Raw genomic sequence first — 18335 nt, 5'->3', positions numbered from 1 at the left:
TTTTTTTTTTTTTTTTTTTTTTTTTTTAACATACAATGCATTCTTTGTTTCAGAGGTACAGGTCTGTGATTCAACAGTCTTACACAATTCACAGCGCTCACCATAGCACATACCCTCCCCAATGTCTATCACCCAGCCACCCTATCCCTCCCATCCCCCACCACTCCAGCAACCCTCAGTTTGTTTCCTGAGATTAAGAATTCCTCATATCAGTGAAATCATATGATACTCGTCTTTCTCTGATTGACTTATTTCGCTTAGCATAATACCATCCAGTTCCATCCACGTCATTGCAAATGGTAGGATTTCATTCCTTTTGATAGCCATCAATGCATAATATTCCATTGTATATATATACCACATCTTCTTTATCCATTCATCTGTTGATGGACATCTTGGCTCTTTCCATAGTTAGGCTATTGTGGACATTGCTGCTATAGACATCGGGGTGCACGTACCCCTTCAGATCCCTACATTTGTATCTTTGGGGTAAATACCCAGTAGTGCAATTGCTGGATCTTTTGGTAGCTCTATTTTCAACTTTTTGAAGAACCTCCATACTGTTTTCCAGAGTGGCTGCACCAGCTTGCATTCCCGCCAACAGTGTAGGAGGGTTCCCCTTTCTCTGCATCCCCGCCAACATCTGTCATTTCCTGACTTGTTAATTTTAGCAATTCTGACTGGTGTGAGGTGGTATCTCATTGAGGTTTTGATCTGTAGTTCCCTGATGCCAAGCAATGTTGAGCACCCAGCTGGTCCTACTCTCCATCCTTCCTGAGGTCCTCAGGACCTTCAATGCCATGAGATACCCATATGCGTTATACGAATTTTTCCTTTTTTGCTGAATCTGAATCAACTTGGCTATTGTTTCTTGAAACCAGGAGGTCTGTCTAATAACAAAGATCTTTGAGAGCACTGGGCAAGAAGGCAAGCCCACTAAGAGAGCTACGTAATGATGCTCTTCTGTGAGGACAAGGACTGCATTTCTCAACTAAGGCTTCCATCACTGAGCCCGCCAGGCACTCAGCTGGTGCTTGACCCATGCTTCCTGACTGGCAATGAATGAATGATGGAGAGCTGTGCCTTTACTATCGCTTGCTCTACGTTCCTATTTAATAATCGGCAAAAATGTATATCTGGGGTCATGAAAAGGACATTTCTGAGTCACCTCCCCTCTCTCCTATAGGAAAAATACTAAATATATGTGGCATGGGAAATGTCAGCTTTTATTAAATTCCATGATAATTCCATTGGCGTTCAAATTCACATGTAAGTAAAGGCTAGACGTAGGTGAAAACCTCTCCTTAATTGCTTAGGGGCAAGGAGCTTCATTTGGAGAAGACAGGAAGTTCCTCATCAAAGGAAAAGAATGCAGGATGACGTGCAATGTCATCCAATGGCACTTCTCACAATTTATTATTCCTTGGTCAGACATTTAAGAGCAGACACAGTGTGCAACTTCCAGGCCATTCTCTCTTTTAAACATTATGGTGAGTTAGAGGGAGAAAGTGCAGAATCATTTGAATTGAGTCTTTTTTTCCCAAGGCAATAGGACAAAATATGTACAGTATATAAATAGTGTAACTTGTAAAAGTTTTGGGTTTTTTGAAATCATGAAACCAGGTCAAATCTCTAAAGTTTCCAACAACTCCAAAAAATCTTACTTTGGAAATAAGAGCATATGTTTCAAAGCTGAGAAAGCACTTGCATTAATAGCACTACTGAATGTTGTTAACAGTGTGAATTCTTTAAGAAGTTGTCTGACCTACTAAATTTAAATAGGAGGTTTAAAAAGTTCTGGAAATTGTATAATGCTCTACCTTTAAATTGCAATGTCAGGCTGCTCATTGACATATTCAATTGCCAATTTAAGACTCTTCCCCCACATCTATGGCTTCTACAGGCCTGTAACCTGGAAGGGAAAAGTTGGTAGGGTCAATAGCAAAGAAAGGGAACTGAATCCCAGCCATCCAAATATTTGAAATGCCTTGTCTTTGACTCTTTGGAAAATAGACGTGTAATTTTTACTCAAACAGAGCCTTATATGTTGAAGGTTAATACTTGTGTTAAATTCCTCTCTAGAATCATGAAGATGTTCAAGGAGCCTCTGCCACGTGCCAGGCACCGTGCTGAGCCTCGGGGATACAGTGGTGAAGGAAAAGAACAAGTTCTTCTCACATCTGGCCCACCTGACAAATGACCTTCAAGTTCAAGAGCTGAAGGGTGAGTCATGGTCATGTGACCATGTCACCATGGTCATGTACATTTGATATATGTACATATTGCAAAATGATTACCACGATAAGTTTAGTAAACATCCATCAAATTATCTTTGAAATGGCAGTCATCTCTTGATCTGTTGGCCTCACCACACCGGAATAAAAACAAAATCAGTACATTTTAAAGCAGTACCTAACTCACATGTTGTCACAGAGTGATCAAAACTGAAAAATATCGTCAGGATAAATGCTGCCCAGAGAAATATTAGTATACGCATTACTAAAAATATTTTGAATGCAAAACTGAAAAAAAGTTTCTTGTAAAAATGCCACATGTAATAGAATGGCACTCATTTATTGAACATATAGATTTGTTGAATACGCCATGTGCCAGGCACTGTGCTAGGTACTTGGATACAGCTGTGAACAGAACAAAGATCTCAGTTCTATAGAGCTTATATTCTAGTGGGGAAGAGTGAAATTCTTTTTAAAAAAATAAGGGAATATATAGATATAAAAACATAGTGTAAAAGAAAAAAAATTTTGCAGGAATGGGTTGGTCCAGTGAAGTTCATTGAGAAGGTGAGGTTTGATCTAAGACTTGAAGGAGATGAGGGTCATGTGGTTATCTGAGGGAAGAGCCTTCCAGGCAGAGGTCCAGCCAGTGAAGGGCCCTAGGATAAGATCTTGTGTGGCTGTTCAAGAAAGAGCAAGGCTGGAACAGTGCAGCTGAAACTCATGAATGGAGGGGAAAGACTGACAAGGGTGGGGGAGTGACAAGGACAGAGAAGTAAGAAGTAGGAGGTGGTGGAAGTGCAGATTTTGTTGGGCCTTGTGCCTTATTTTAAGGACTTTGGCTTTTATTGTGAGTGAAATGGAGAGCCACTGGAGGGTTCTGAGCAGAGGAGTAACATGACCTTAGTTGGGATTTTAAAGGATAACCCTGGATCCATGCTGAAGACACACAAAAGAGTGTGAGGGTAGAAGAAAGGAGCCATTGGGACAACTACTTAATAATCCAGGCAAAAGATGATGGCCACTCACACTGAGATGGTAGCAGTGAAGATGGTGAGAGGTGACCAGAGTCTGGATATATTTGAAAGATCGAGTCAACAGAATTTCTTGACCAATTGGATGTGAAGCATAAAAGGGAAGAGTAAAGGATGATATCAACATGTTGGCATGAGCAACTAGAAGGATGGGGTTGCCATCAACCAAGATGAAAAAAGACTGTGATAATGAGACATTGGGTGTACAGTGTGGAGAGGAGAGAGAGGCTCCTTTTGGTAATATAAATTGGAGCATGGTCAGCACATAGACAAAGTCATGAGAGTGGTTAAGAGTAACTGGAGATGAAGAAGAAATGATCGAAGACTCAGTCCTGGGGAGCAGAATCTTTATTCGTGATGAAAATTAAGTGATCAATATAAGGAAATCATGGGTATCCATGTGAAAAGATAGGATGAACAATTCTAAAATTGTTGAGAGCCCACAGAATATAGAAAAATATTTATTGACGTAGGAACAAAGCAGTATATAAAATTGTATGTAAATATGACTCCATTGTTGTAATATGTGTGTAGATAATGCACTTGGTGATGACTATGTGGATGAATTTATGAGGCAGAGAGAGGGAAAAGCCATACAAAACTGTTTTGTCTTGTTTTTTAAGATTTTATTTATTTATTTGAGAGAGAGAATGAGCGGGAAGAGTGGGAGAGGGAGAAGCAGACTCCCCGCTGAGCAGGGAGCCAGAGATGCGGGGCTCGATCCCAGGACCCTAGGATCAAGACCTGAGCTGAAGGCAGACACTTAACCGACTGAGCCCCCCCAGGCACCCCCATATAAAATTGTTAACAGCAGTTTTCTCTAGATGGTAAAACTACAGGTTACTTCCCCCTACTTCCTAATTTATTATATTTTCTAAATTTTTTGTAGTGAATATACATTATGTTTATAATCAGGGGAAAGTTTTTTTTGAAAATCAGTTTCTCTCATTTTCAGAAGTAATAAAAATGTTACTTTTCTACAGTGACCATATTTTTAAACAATTTTTTCAATAAACTAAGATATGTATGGGTTAATTTAGTGTGTTTACAGATCATTTGTCAGTAATTCAGTAATCGTGGATTTTTGGATGAAATCAAGCATGTGTCTTTCTTTGAAAGTGAACTATTGATGGGAAATCTTGCCCTAGGAAAACCACAAAATCATTATGCAGAACTTCTAATCATTTGCTACCTAAAACTTACTTCTCCAGGAGTCGTTCCTCATTATCAAGTCTTCTTGATCTTCTGGCCAAAAATATGGGAGCCACCTTTGCTTTCTCTTTCTCTCACATTCCATTTCCAATCCATCAGGAAATCCTTTTGGTTCTGCTTTCAGAACATACTCAGATGTGATCACTTCTCATCACTTCCCCTCTCTCTAGTCAAAGTCACCATCATTTCTTCTCTGGATTACTCAAACAAACTACTCACTGGTCTCCTTGTTTCCCCATTGATGTCCTGTGTGGCAGCCAGTGTGTGTAAAATGACTCTGATGAGGGCACTCTTCAGCTACAAACCCTTCAAACCCTGTGTAAACTCGCATCACACTGAGTGAAAGACAAAGTCCAGACACGTCTGTTTGACCCTACACAATCTATTTCCCCACACATATGCTACCACCCTACCCCCCAGGAGAGTCTTTGACATTCATGGCCAGTGACTCCCTGTCTCACTTACTCTCTTCCAGCCATACTGGCCTCACCATGGCTTGAACATGCCAGGCATGTTCTGTGTTCTACCTCAGGGACTCGACAGTGGCTGGTCCCTCTGCTGAATGCATTTCCTTCTGATACCCGGCAATGTCAACTCTGTTTATCTACTTCATGTCTGCTCAAAGGTCACTTTCTCAATGTACCTGGTCCCCTCTTCCTGAACTCTTAATTCCCTGTGTCCTGCTCTATTTTTTTCTTATCAAACATTTGTCATCTTATAACATACTATCTAATTTCTTCATTTACCATATTTAGTATTTCTTTTCTATCTGCCCCTATTGGAATGTAAGCTCCATGAAGGCAGAGATTTTTATTTTTGTTCACTGATATATTCCAGGTGCCTAGAACGGTGCGAGCATGTAGTAAATTTTTATTGTTGAATCACCTCATTACTATAGGGTGCATTTTATACACACCCCTTAGCAACCCATCAATGACATGCAGATCCCTGTTCTTCTGGTATACTAGGAAAGAGATACTAACCCTCAAATAAGTTAGGATAATAATAACAGCTAAGACTTCCTGAGTACTCACTCTGGGCCAGACACTGTTCTAAGGGCACCATGGGCAGTAGATCATTTGATTCTCACAATAACCCAATAGGGTGGATGCTATCATTGTCCTCATCATAGAGGAGGAAGCCGAGGCAGTGAGGGTTAAGGATACTGTTTAGTGTCACACAGCTTCTGAGAGGCAGAGTCAGCATTTGAACCCAAACAATCCAGAACCACAGTGTGTGGTCCTCACACCTATTCTCTACATCTCTCAAAAGCACATGCATTCGGGGAAGAGAGCCCATAGATGATTTTAGATGCTAGGTGTAGCATGACCAATATTTGCTGAAGGTGGAAATGGCCTCCTCTTGAGTTGTCAAATGCCCCAAATATTAAGAGATTAGCCAGAGTTCTTCCCTGTTTGTGAAATTGTAAAAGATCAAGTTAGTAAAGATTTATTTCAATAATTTAACAAGTCCTTGCTTTTTCTTAGTGATGGGGGGAACTATTTTTTTTCAGCATCTATCTATTATCCACATATTTCCTTCAATATATTATTTTTTCAAATCAAATTCTTGCTTTAGTTTAACAGTTTTTGCATTCATGGGAACATGGTTTTTAGAAGAAGATGGATATTTTTGTTAATAAGGAAACCCAGTTGAATATATATCCTGTAATACCTAAAGGAATATATATGCCTTGGAAGTATTTTTTGACTATGAGGAAAAAAGTGGTACCATGTGCCCAGCAAAACTTATTTCCACAAAATGGAGATTGGTCTTTGCAGTGCTGTTCGGATATTTTCATTGCTACACTAGTGGGAGAATTTATATCATTCTTTCCCTCTGTGTTCATCTTCCACGATGATTAAAAATTTAGATAAGTTTGCCAGTAGCCCTGTTTGGCAGCTGTGGTGCCTATTAAATAGAGTGCATCTTGAGAGCATTCCATTCATGGCTAAGTGGAAAGAATTTTAAAGAAAACTAACCTCCCCTCCTGGGGAGTAAAGAGGTTATCCGTATTCAAGTGAAAGTTAAGACATAATGGAGTCATTGTGAATAGATATGATGGTGGTGGGCAAGAGCTTCAAGTCTAATTATAACTTTGTGATTCAAATTTCTCTTGCTGTGGAGAATCCGACTGAGACAGCAGTTGATGTCCCGATCTTTGTGCCTCTCCAAATTCTGAATTCACCACGGGCGGGCTTAACATGAAAAACTCCCTTACCGCAGGGCTTGGTCCGTGAGAGATATCGCAATGTCACGGAGCTGGGTTCTTGCCTGATGCTTCTGATGGCGTGTAGATCAGATCATACAACCTCTCTGTCATCTATTTTCATATTTATCAAAGAAATGAGAAACACCATTCCTTCCTGAGAGAGGTACTATACATGTACTTAGGAATTGTCTAAATAGTGCTCCTCTATTAGAACTCCTCAGATATATAAGGAGCATGCAATTACTACTGAGAAAATTATAATATATATTACATGTAGGTGGTGTTTTTATCACTGATATTTAAGCCACTATATAAGGAAAGTATTTGTACCTAAAACGGGTACTGGACCGGCTAGATAAGAATTGCCAGAGAGCTTTTTTTAAAATGCAGGTTTCTGGGCGCCCGCCTGGGTGGCTCAGTCAGTTAAGCGTCTGCCTTCAGCTCAGGTCATGATCCCGGGGTCCTGGGATTGAGCCCCACATTGGGCTCCCTGCTCAGCAGGGAGTCTGTTTCTCCCTCTCCCTCTGTCTGCCGCTCCCCTTGCTTGTGCTCTCTCTCTGTATGTCAAATGAATAAATAAAATCTTTTTAAAAAAATGCAGGGTTCTAGGGCCCACCTTCAAATACTGTGAGTTCATAGGCTAGGGTGGGACCTAGGAATCTGGATTTCTAAAAGTATGCCCAACTGCTTCTGATGTTTAACTATGTATAAAAGCCAGTGCACAAAGACATTCATATGGTTCTATTATAGACTTCCAGTCCTTAGCCACTGCTAAAATTGTAAGCAACCTGAGACAAAAGATTGTCTCACCCATCATTAGATCTCCTTCAGTGCCTAGCACATAAGATTTGTTGAGCTTACTTGAGTTGAGTTGCTCTGATGCAGGAAGTCATGCCTGGAAGTGAACACAAAGTCACTGGAAAGCTTCATCTCTGCAAATGAATCAGCCTTTGGCACAAAACGTTCTGTTAGGCAGGTGAGTCAGATGTTCCCCAGCCTAATCACCACTTTGGGAAAGAGCTTGTACTTGAGAATCAGACAGTACCCAGGTCTGCCTTGACTCTGCCGTTGACTATATATCTATATCTATATCTATTTATATGTACACCATGTGCTTAACCTCTAGCATTCTGTGCCCCCATCTATTAAATAAGTATAATACTAATCATCTAGGGTTATTTGTAAGATTAAATGAGAAAAATGTATGTTAAGTGCTTGCTACAGGGAAGGTGCTAAATCTCTCTTTTCTTCTGTGTGGGGCTAAAAATCATGGTTCTGTGATGTGATTAGTGAGAGACCGCATACTGGTCTCAAACCATGGACAGTTGGCCAAAGCAAAAGCCAACCAGAATGACATATACTACCATTATTATTACAGCTATGCCATGTTAACCCTTGACCTCAGTAACAGCTACAAGCAACATTTAATATTAATTTCCTAGGGCTGCCATAACAAATTACCAAAAGCTTCGTGTCTTGAAACAACAGAAATTCTCTCACAGTTCTGGAGGCCAGACGTTTGAAATGAGGTTGTTGGCAGGGCCACTCATCCTCTGAAAGCACTAGGGGAGGACCCTTCCTTGCCTTTTGGTGAGCTTCTTTGAGATTTTTGTGGCTCCTGGTGTTCCTTGGCTTGTGGCAGCACAACTCCATTCTCTGCTTCCATCTTACGTGGCCTCCTGCTGTGTGTCTCTAGATCCTTCCCTCTTCCGAAGCCACCAGTCATTGGATTTAGGGCCCATCCTAAATTCAGGATGATTTCATCCCAACGTCCTTAACTAATTCCACTTGTAGAGACTATATTTCCACAGAAGGTCTTATTCTGAGGTTCTGACATCAATTTTGGAGGACTGCTGTTCAACCTTCTACACTAACCATTTATGATATAGATTGCTAAACATCCCCAAATCTGTTCTTTCTTTCTTCGTTAGTAACATAAACTTCAAATTTTAGTTAGGGCTGTCCAGAACAAAGGCTTCATTTCCTAGTCTCATAGCTGAATCTGATCTTGTGACTAAATTCTGGCCAATAAGATTTGTAATCAGAGGTATGGTGTGAATTTAAAGCAAAGGAATGTATTCTTCTCCCCTGTTTCTCCTTCTTGCTTCCTGGAATGTAGACATGGTGACTTGACTAGAGCAAGTGGACTCTAACATGGAGGACACAGGTTGAGGATGGTAAGAGCCCAGGCCTCTGACAGTTTCATGAAGCTGCTCTACATTGGACTATTTCCTTGTGAACTTTTGTGTAAAAGAGGAATAAATTTCTGTCTTGCATAAACCAATGTTATTTGGGATTTTTCTGGTATAGGAAACTGGACCTAATCCTAGCAATTCACCATCTGTCTTCTCTCGTATGATGGATTTGAGGCCTAAAACCTCAGAAGAAGAAATTAGAATTGTATTGAGCATTTTAATAAAAATTTTGGTGGTCCCAAGTAATCAGCCTTCCCTCTCAGGGTTTTTTGTTTTTGTTTTTTTTTTGTCATTATAAATATATTAATTTAGTTAACAATTTAGTGAAACGTGGTATGGTTATTAGTTTTGTATACTTCCTAACTTCCTTCTTATGAGACAAACCAGATAAGATAATTTTTCTGCTATGCCTCTAGCACTCTGCTTGGCTGGGCCGTGGGATAGCCCAAATCCGGGAGTGTCACTCACAGTGTAGTCTCAGGGCACCACTACACTGTGATTAGTGCCCCCGAAGGTGTGTGATAGTACATTGGTCCTACTGCTAGGCTCCATGTACTATGGGGAAATAAAAGACGTAGGAGATGGTTGCTCTTATTTGAGGTGTAATAATGATCTTATAAGTTTAACAGTGTTTAGTTTTTAAACCATATCTCAGTGTCATATTCCTAAAAGTAATTGCTCAGGGTTCAATCACAGACAACAGAATTCACTAAAGATAGTTTAAGAGGAAAGGGATGACCTACTGGATCAGCAGGATGGATTACTGATGTCTCAGTAATCAACAGCCCCCAAATCCTTTTTTATAAAACAAAAGTTTCTATCTCACTCATGGACATCATGGGTTGACTGGGGATTCCATTCCGTGGCATCCTCACTTCAAGCTAATGGAGCAACCACTTTCTCGAGCATTGCTATTAGCCACGGTAGAAGAAAGAGGTGGCATTTGTTCTCATTGCCTTAGCTCAAGCAAGTTACACAGCCAAACCCAACTCCAAGAGGGTGGGGTACAGCAGTCATACGATATGCCCAGAAAGCAGAAAACCAGAAACGTAGCTGGTGAACAGCACTAATGACTTCCTTAATTGACCAATCATTGAAAGGACTGGGGGAGGGCGATCTAGGTTGAGCTTCCACAAATGACTCTCAGAAAAACACTGCAGAACTGACCAGTCATGAGGGCTATTGCCTCTGACAAGATTGGGAGGCTGCAGCCATGACAGTGGACTCTAGGGCCACACTGCCTCAGTCGGACTCTTTTTGAAACACTCTCTATCTTAGACTTTCCAGGCACGTCCTTAACTTCCAAATACCCTCAGAACTAAGGACCAAGGACTGGAACCTCAGTTCCATTGCTGTAGAAAAGTTAAAGCCTCCAGAGAGAATTGTCAGGCACGTGATTTCCAGCACACAATGGTCACTGCCATCTCCTGATTTTTACATAGATGAATTGACTCGGTGCAAGTAAGGTTATGTACAGAAAATGGGCTGTGAGGAAGCCTGGAACATGTAGCTTTGAGCTTTCCAGCCTCAACTGCTCATCAAGACACTTTCCAACGGGGTTGGAATGGAATCAAGTGAGATAGTCCATATGATCTGTGGCACATATAATATTCATTTACTCTTTCATCCATTCCTCCACCCATATTTTCATTTGTTCTTTAGTCTGACATTGATTGAACTCCTACTGTCTCTAGGCAAGGTACTAGATGGTTGTGGTGCAAGCATATCGGGGGCTGCAATGGAAGTAATGACATGGTTTTTAATTATGATCTCTGAACACTTCCAAATAAAACTTAGTAATCCACATAACTAAATTGGGAAATAAGTTTGATATAGAGCTGTGGAAACACTTCTTTTTTTACACATACCATAGGAAGTTGTTGTTGTTGTTGTTGTTTTCTTAATCATCCCGAATTAAATAATTTAAAATGTGTAGAAATCAAAAGGTTTACACAACCAGAAGGGAGAGATGGTTGTCGCTGTAGCAAAGTACGTGAGTGGGCGCTGGAAGACATAAAAGCACTTAGTAAATTATTTCCTTACAAATACTAACTGGTACCTTTAGGGGTTTTCCTATTATAAACAATGAAATAAATAAAAATTTACTTTAATGAGCTATGTAAACAACACCAGGGGAACAAGTTAAGATTCTTGTTCACCACCAAGGACATAAAAGTATGTATTTGAGGATACAAAGAGGTTTATAACATTTTAGAGCCCTATGAACGTACCTATTCTGTTGAGTAAAAAGCTACAGCTGCCCAAGAAGCATTATTATTCACCCAGAAAAAGCATTCCATTTCTTCTTGTCATTCTCTGCCACCACCACCACCAATGCGTAGAAAGCATCCCACTGCATGTCAGCATCTCTGCAATGAATTTTAACATCCACAATGCGGATTTATTTTCCTTTGAAGATGCAAAATCACTGATTGAAAACCAATTCATCATCCACTTAATCTCTCATTCTCCATTCCCAACTGGTTCCCTTTTTATTTTTTATTTTTATTTTTTAAATTTTTATTTATTTGAGAGAGAGTGAGAGTAAGAGAGAGAGAGAGAGAGCATGAGCGGGGGGAGGGGCAGAGGGAGAAGCAGACTCCCCACTGAGCAGGGAGCCCAACACAGGGCTCTACCCCAGGACCCTGAGATCATGACTTGAGCTGAAGTCCAGATGCTTAACCAACTAAGCCACCCAGGTACCCCTAATTCCCTTTTTATTAGCACTTAAACTTGATCAAGTCTTTCATTTTAAAAAATAAACCTTCATTCTATGCCCATGTTCTCCCCAAGCACCACCTTACCCCTCACTTCCTTTCACAGTCACACTTCTTGATGTGTACTTGCTGTGAGGACTGTCCCCACCTCCCCACCTCCCTACCTCCCTCTCATTCCTCAGTCACTATTAGGTGACTCCTTCCCTACCCTTCTCCTCAAACCATCGTTGCTGAGGTCATCACATTTCCTCCCAAATCCAATGGACCTTTTTGTGTCCTTATTTATCTTGGCTTCTCAATAGATTCAAAACTTTGAGCACTTCTTCTTTTTTTTTTTTTTTTTTAAGATTTTATTTATTTATTTGAGAGAGAGAGAATGAGAGACAGAGAGCATGAGAGGGAGGAGGGTCCGAGGGAGAAGCAGACTCCCTGCCGAGCAGGGAGCCCGATGTGGGACTCGATCCTGGGACTCCAGGATCATGACCTGAGCCGAAGGCAGTCGCTTAACCAACTGAGCCACCCAGGCGCCCGTGAGCACTTCTTCTTGAAATAATCTTTGGCTACCAAAACCATACATTCCCCTGGTTTTCTTCCTATCTCTTTGGTGGTTTGTTCCTAGTCCACTTCAGATGGAATAAGATGCTAAATAGGACTTTCCCTGATGTCTCAAATTTCAGCTGAAACCCAAAGCTGAAAACAAATGACATGTGCCCCTTATTTAACAGACAAGTATTGTAACTTGCTAAGAGTGGACAGGCTTTGTTCTGTGCCCCTTAACTCACCTAGGGAATCCCTAGAGGAAGAGGATTTCTTGGAGGAGAGTTGCTGGCCAAGCAGAGAGGGCTGCAACAATTTTTTCTCCTCCCATGAAGGAGGTGAGAGGCATGCTACCTCATCTCAAGCCAAGTGAGGCAGTAAGTAAGTGAGCACTCAGAGAAATTTAGGGTGCATGCTTTCCAGAAATGAACACGCCTAGTACTCCCCACTGGATGCTCTCACTGAAATGCAAAAACTCCTGGTTCTATTTCAAGGATCATACCAGAGCCAAGCACCATTTTTTTGGGTTTTGTTTTTTTGTTTTGGTTTGGTTTGGTTTGGTTTGGTTTGGTTTGGTTTGGTTTGGTTTGAGACCCTGACATAGGCTTCGAAGACTTAGACAGTTTACATGATAAACAGGAGCTGGCTAGCAGAAAGGCTCTGTCAACAGGAGTGGGAAGGCTGGGGAGAGATGGTGGGAGCAGCCTACACTGCCAGGGTTTGGAATATTTCCTCCAGGCCAACTGGACCGTGTGAGGATGTGGTAATCATTAGTGCTGTTTAAAAATGTTCCAGGTCTCTTCATCTGGGCACGTGGATTGTACATCCTCATTCTCCTTCAAGCTAGACTTGGGTATATGCCCAGCTTTGGCCCAAGAAATAGGAGCAGAAGAGAGGTGTCACTTCTGGGTGGAAGCTTGAGGAGTCAGCACAGGATTTACCACGGTTTTTTCCTCTTGCCATGGTGATCATGGAAGCATGAATCAGGAGGGAGTCTTTATCACTCTGTGTTCCTGAATGACTAATAAGCAGAGTCCCTACTAACCCACAATGGACACATAGCAGGAGTAAGAGTACGTTTCTACTGACATTTAGTAGCTGCTGTAGCATAACCTCCCTATCTTGACTAAAACCGGAAGGCTGCATGACCTTGCAAGGATCCAACTCAAGAAGTGGAGGGTTGGTTATGCCAGCAGAAAGAAAGGTGAACATTGAGGGGAATTGTGAGAGGTTAGTTGGATGATGGATTTTCTCAGTCAAGGAATAGTACTCTGTAGAGGTTCCCGGATGTTTGGGGGGAATGAGGGATAAATAAGTGCCTTTAGAGAGTTCACAAAGCTCCCTGCAGCATGAAGAACATTTTAACATCTGTCATGGGAGAGGGCATTTGACAGCCAACTACAAAAGAAATACTTTTGTCACTTTTTTTCTTGTTCCACCTTCTTCCAGTAACCTAGAAGGGACCAAGAGCCACAGAAGGAATAAAGAAAATATGGCACAAAAAGAGCAAAAGAATAGACCACACCCTTCTTGGGAAACCAAGTCACTCTAGAGCTGGAAGAAAGGCAAGCTCGGACTGGTGGAAACTTTTAGATGGAAGTTATAATTTAGATTGGTCTGAACATTTTAGCATATGAAAATAGTACTACTTGAATACTGAGAATTTGACAAAAATTAATGGAAGATGCCCAAGATATTGTCTAGGGTAGAATGGTTTAAAAGCAGCAATGGGGAAAAAAATGAAGCTGAGTGCATTTTACCAAGTTCAACCAATTCAATAAACATGTTCTGTTTCCTTTAAAAAAAAAAATTCTTAAATGTGGGTAATCCTCAGGGTTTTATTCTAAGTCCTGTTCTCACACTCTACTTTCATGTATTTACATGACTGAAAAATTCTATGGCTTTGCTTTTTTCCAAACCTGTTTTTCAGATACAAGCCACTCTCCTGAATTGTAGAATTGATAGACATGATGGCTTACTAGGCACTGATACTCGGATAGCTTATAAGAATCCATACTAACTGGACTCATTATCAGCCACCTTATGCCCTCCTAACCCATTCCTCCTCAGGATGACATTGATCATTTCATGCCCATGGTGAAAATCTTGACTTTTTCCCCTAAACAGCTCCTAATATCCAATCAATCACCAAGTCCTGTCTACTCTGTTTTCTAAATATGTCTCAAATCTGTTCATTTTTTCCATTCCTCTCCATCCCCCACTGAGACTGTATTGCTCTGAATCATCTTCATCTCTCATTTGGAGAACTCCAGTGGCCTCCATCTGGACTCTTTGCTTCTAGTCTCATTGAATTCCAATCTATTATTTTCATCATAGCTACAAATGATCCTTATAAAATAAGGCATTCATTCAACAATTATGTATTGCCTGCCTATCATGTGCCAGGACCTGGTGCTAGTCCCTGGGGATAACAGCAGAGCCCAACACAGTCAGAGTCCTTGCCTTGTGGAGTTTATATTTTAATGGGAGGAAGATAAAAGTTAAACGAACAAAATGATCTATAACAGCAGTCAACAAAGAATTTTAAAAGCTGTAATTAGGTAGTTAAGTATACTTGGAACTTTTCTATATATGATGTGTGTGTTACATTAAGAGAATTATAATATATTAGTTTAGTGGGTTTAGGAGACTATGTTTGAGCCAGACAAGATAGACTATAAATTGTTCACATTTTTGCAACCACACAAGGGAGACAAACTAAGAGTGGGAATTTGACAATGTGGAACAAGAAGGCTGCTGAAGCTCAATTGCCGTGGGACCATCTCCATTTGCTTCTGTTACAGTCCTCCTATTTCCCCCCCCCCATCCCCCATATTAATGATATCATAGTGAGAAGAGCCACATTCAACTGAGTTAAACTATAATCAGAGTGGAGTTATCTCCAGAACTTTCTGGGGATTGAAGACCTGTTTTATCTCCCACAGATTGGATCATAGTTAGTGTGAACAGACTAGGTGTTTTTCATACCTACTGTTTTGCCTGGCAGCATCACTTCCTAGAAGGAACCTTGGATTAGGACACAGAAAACCTTGCTTTCCTGATTGCTTTGTGAATTAGCTTCACTTGTAAATTGATATCTTGATGCCTGATTGCTCTCTCTGCTGGTGCCAACCCAAGAAGGATCAAATTTCCCCAAGGGGAGTAAGGAAGATATGAGGTTGCATTTGTCGTAATACAGCCTCCAAATTTCAGGGGCTCAATACTTAAAAGATTATTTGTTGCTCACACCAAGGCTGTTGTAGGCTGATAAAGAGGTGTTCTGCTCCACATAGTCATTCAAGGACCCAAGTAGTGGGGATTCCACCATCTAGAATATTGTTGGCCAACTTGTCATGGGAAGAGCGAGCTAGTGGAGAGAATTCCAGCTGCCTCAGCCAGGAATTGACACACATTACTTCTGCTCACACTGTATTAGCTTATCCTAGCTAGATGGCCTATATTATTTAAAGGAGATCCAGGAAGTGAAGTTTTTCATATGCTCAGGAAGGAAAGGAGAAGTGGATATTGGTAATGTCTACTACCTAAATCAAATTTGCTTTGTTCAGAAAGCTTTTCCTTAATAACACTTGCCACTTCCAGGTAAGCTGTTGGTTTGATATGCTTCCATAGTGCCTTTACATCCTTTTTCATTTCAACCAGTATACATTATTTTACTCCTTGTTTAATTATTGTCTTGCCTTAGTAGATCTCCCCTTGCTGCCTATAGCATACTACTTCCTCTGGCGAACTCCTACTTATCCTACAGGTCTTAGCTCAAACTACTCTCATTAGTAATGAGGAAAAATAGAATGTGAACCCCTAGTATTCATAGTTTCTCTCCTTACAAATTTCCTCAGTAAAGGAAGTAGGGCTCCTTGGAAAGTATGTTGTACTAGATCTTAGGGAAGGAGAGATCAAGAAGAGCTGAGACATCTTGTTGTTGTCAAAAACTAAAGATTTTTTTTACATTTATTTATTTTTAGTAATCTCTCCTTGAACTCACAACCCCAAGATTAAGAGCCACATGCTCTTCCAACTGAGCTCACCAGGTACCTCCCAAAAACTAAAGATGTTTTTGTAAATACCTCAATAAATGTTAGAAACAGTCCTGACAGGAGAGAGTAGTCACTGGACAAGGGGTGACAAATTTGACATTAAAAATGATCAGAGTAATTGGAAGATGAGTCCATCAAAGGAACCCTGAGTCCATGATAATTTTCAAAGGACAGAAGTGATTTAAAATATTGCCAAAAGGATGATTTGAGATTAATAAATATTTATTTATTGAATGAATGATTCAAATAGAATCACTTTGATTCAAATAGAAAGTTGTCATTTACATGAAAATATTTACTACAGGAAATAAACTATTACAACTTGGGGTATATATTACTCATTCTGTAAAAAAAAAAATCATGTGAGTTTTTTAACCTCTATGTAAGACATGTAATTTAAAAAATGGGGGCACCTGGGTGGCTCAGTCAATTAAGTGTCCAACTCTTGATTTCAGTTCAGGTCATGCTCAGCAGGGAGCCTGCTTCTCTCTCTCTCTCCCTCTGCCCCTTCCCCTACTTGCACTCTCTCTCTAAAAAAAATAATAAATATTTTTTAAACAAATGGATTTAAGCCATAACAGAGAGATTTCTATATTCAAAGAAAAATTCCTGACTGTACTTATTGTTAAACTAGAGCTAACTGGTTATTAACTTTCTTGGGAGTTTTTCATCCTCTCTGGGTTGTTTATATACAATTCTGCCCAAATGCAGCAGAGCTGATATATAAAACTCCTTTAGACATATGACTCTCCAAGGTGGTCAGCATGAAGCAGGCATAGATATGCTTGTACTATGTTAGACTCAATTCAGTGGAAACTTGATGAGCTCCGTGAATGGACATTCTGTAAGTGAAATATTTATCATTGCATTAAATGTGCATCAAAGATATAGGTTCCTGTAATTATCGGTACCTGGGAAACTTTCAACAGTATGTACAAAATTAGCACTAACCTACTTTACTAAGGTTTTCTTTATCATGCCTTATCCTGGAATCTTTTTCTGTGTAAGGAATAAGTTCACCAGCTGCAAAGTACATTAGGAAAAAGATCTGTGCTCATGTGAAAACTATTCTAGAATAGTACAACTTCAAAGGTTGGGTTTCTGTTACTGGATGAAGAAAAGCAAAATGCTGCCCGTAAATGGACAATTGAGTGCAAAAGCAGAAGGGGTAATGGAATATTACAACCAAAAAAGAAATGGAAGCCTTGGCAAGAGAACTGGAATACAGCAAAATGGAGGGATGTAAATTTAGCTGCAAACAGAGGCAGTTGTAGGAACGCTCCTTTTGAGTGGGCAGTTCAAATGCTAATGATTCTACAAGAAATTTAGCCTTTAACTAGAGAATCTTAGGAATTTAGATTCAGCAATATATTTGGGAAGGAATGAGGGGAATTAACTTGAAAACCCATACCTCAGTTGGCTCAGAGGAGAGGTAGGAATGTAGAATCTGTGAAGGGAAATTTAATGTGTGTGTGTGTGTGTGTGTGTGTGTGTGTGTGTGTTTTAAACTATCTACTAAATGAGATCAGGTAATTTATGCATTGATGATGTGAAGCACCTGTTAGTTTGGCTTCAAAAGCAATAATTGTCCAAGGACTGCAATCCACTACTAATTAGTGATAAGACTGTTGTCAGGACTGTGCTAATTAGATATGGTCTTTAAAATGTGCTCGAACGCCAGATTCCGGTAAGGATTGACAAACATAACATGGAAATATGCCAGGGCCTGGAAACTAAAGGGATGAAACTGAGGGAATTATGTAAAATGGCAGAAGACTACACTAAACAATGAGCATATGTCAAAGCTTGTAGGGAATTCTAAATATCAAAATTCAAAAAACAACTTGTCTCACTTTGGGTCCTCTAAGAAGCAAGATACCACGATAGAGTGAAACAGGCAAGAAATTCACTGTGGGAAATGCCTATGAAGGATAAAGGAAGCAGAAGTGGGTGAGGTGGGCTCTCAGGCCACAGTAGAGGTCTGACCTCTGTGAAAAGAGAGAGGAAAGGAAGGGGAATCTTGTAGAATGCATGGCAGCAAGGTCAGTGGCATGTGCCCTAGGAAAGATTGCCCACTGGACCAGTTACGTTCCGGGGAGAAATGGCCCAGCTCTGAGAATACCGCTGTGCTCAGTCATT

The 18335-nt window shown here is 40.4% G+C and overlaps 1 protein-coding gene across 1 annotated transcript in view; it reads left to right on the top strand.

Moving 5' to 3' along the window:
• The first annotated feature begins 2205 nt into the window (after window positions 1–2205).
• The window catches only part of RAVER2 (ribonucleoprotein, PTB binding 2), a 125549-nt gene continuing 109419 nt past the window's right edge, over window positions 2206–18335 (top strand). The window contains exon 1 of the mRNA XM_032427256.1: window positions 2206–2223. The gene's annotated coding sequence lies outside the window, so the exon portion shown is untranslated. The remainder of the gene's footprint in view (window positions 2224–18335) is intronic.

The sequence above is a fragment of the Phoca vitulina genome, unplaced genomic scaffold, assembly GCF_004348235.1.
Source record: "Phoca vitulina isolate PV1807 unplaced genomic scaffold, GSC_HSeal_1.0 scaffold2, whole genome shotgun sequence".
NCBI classification, from domain to species: Eukaryota; Metazoa; Chordata; class Mammalia; order Carnivora; family Phocidae; genus Phoca; species Phoca vitulina.
This window is presented reverse-complemented; position numbering and strand designations above follow the sequence as displayed.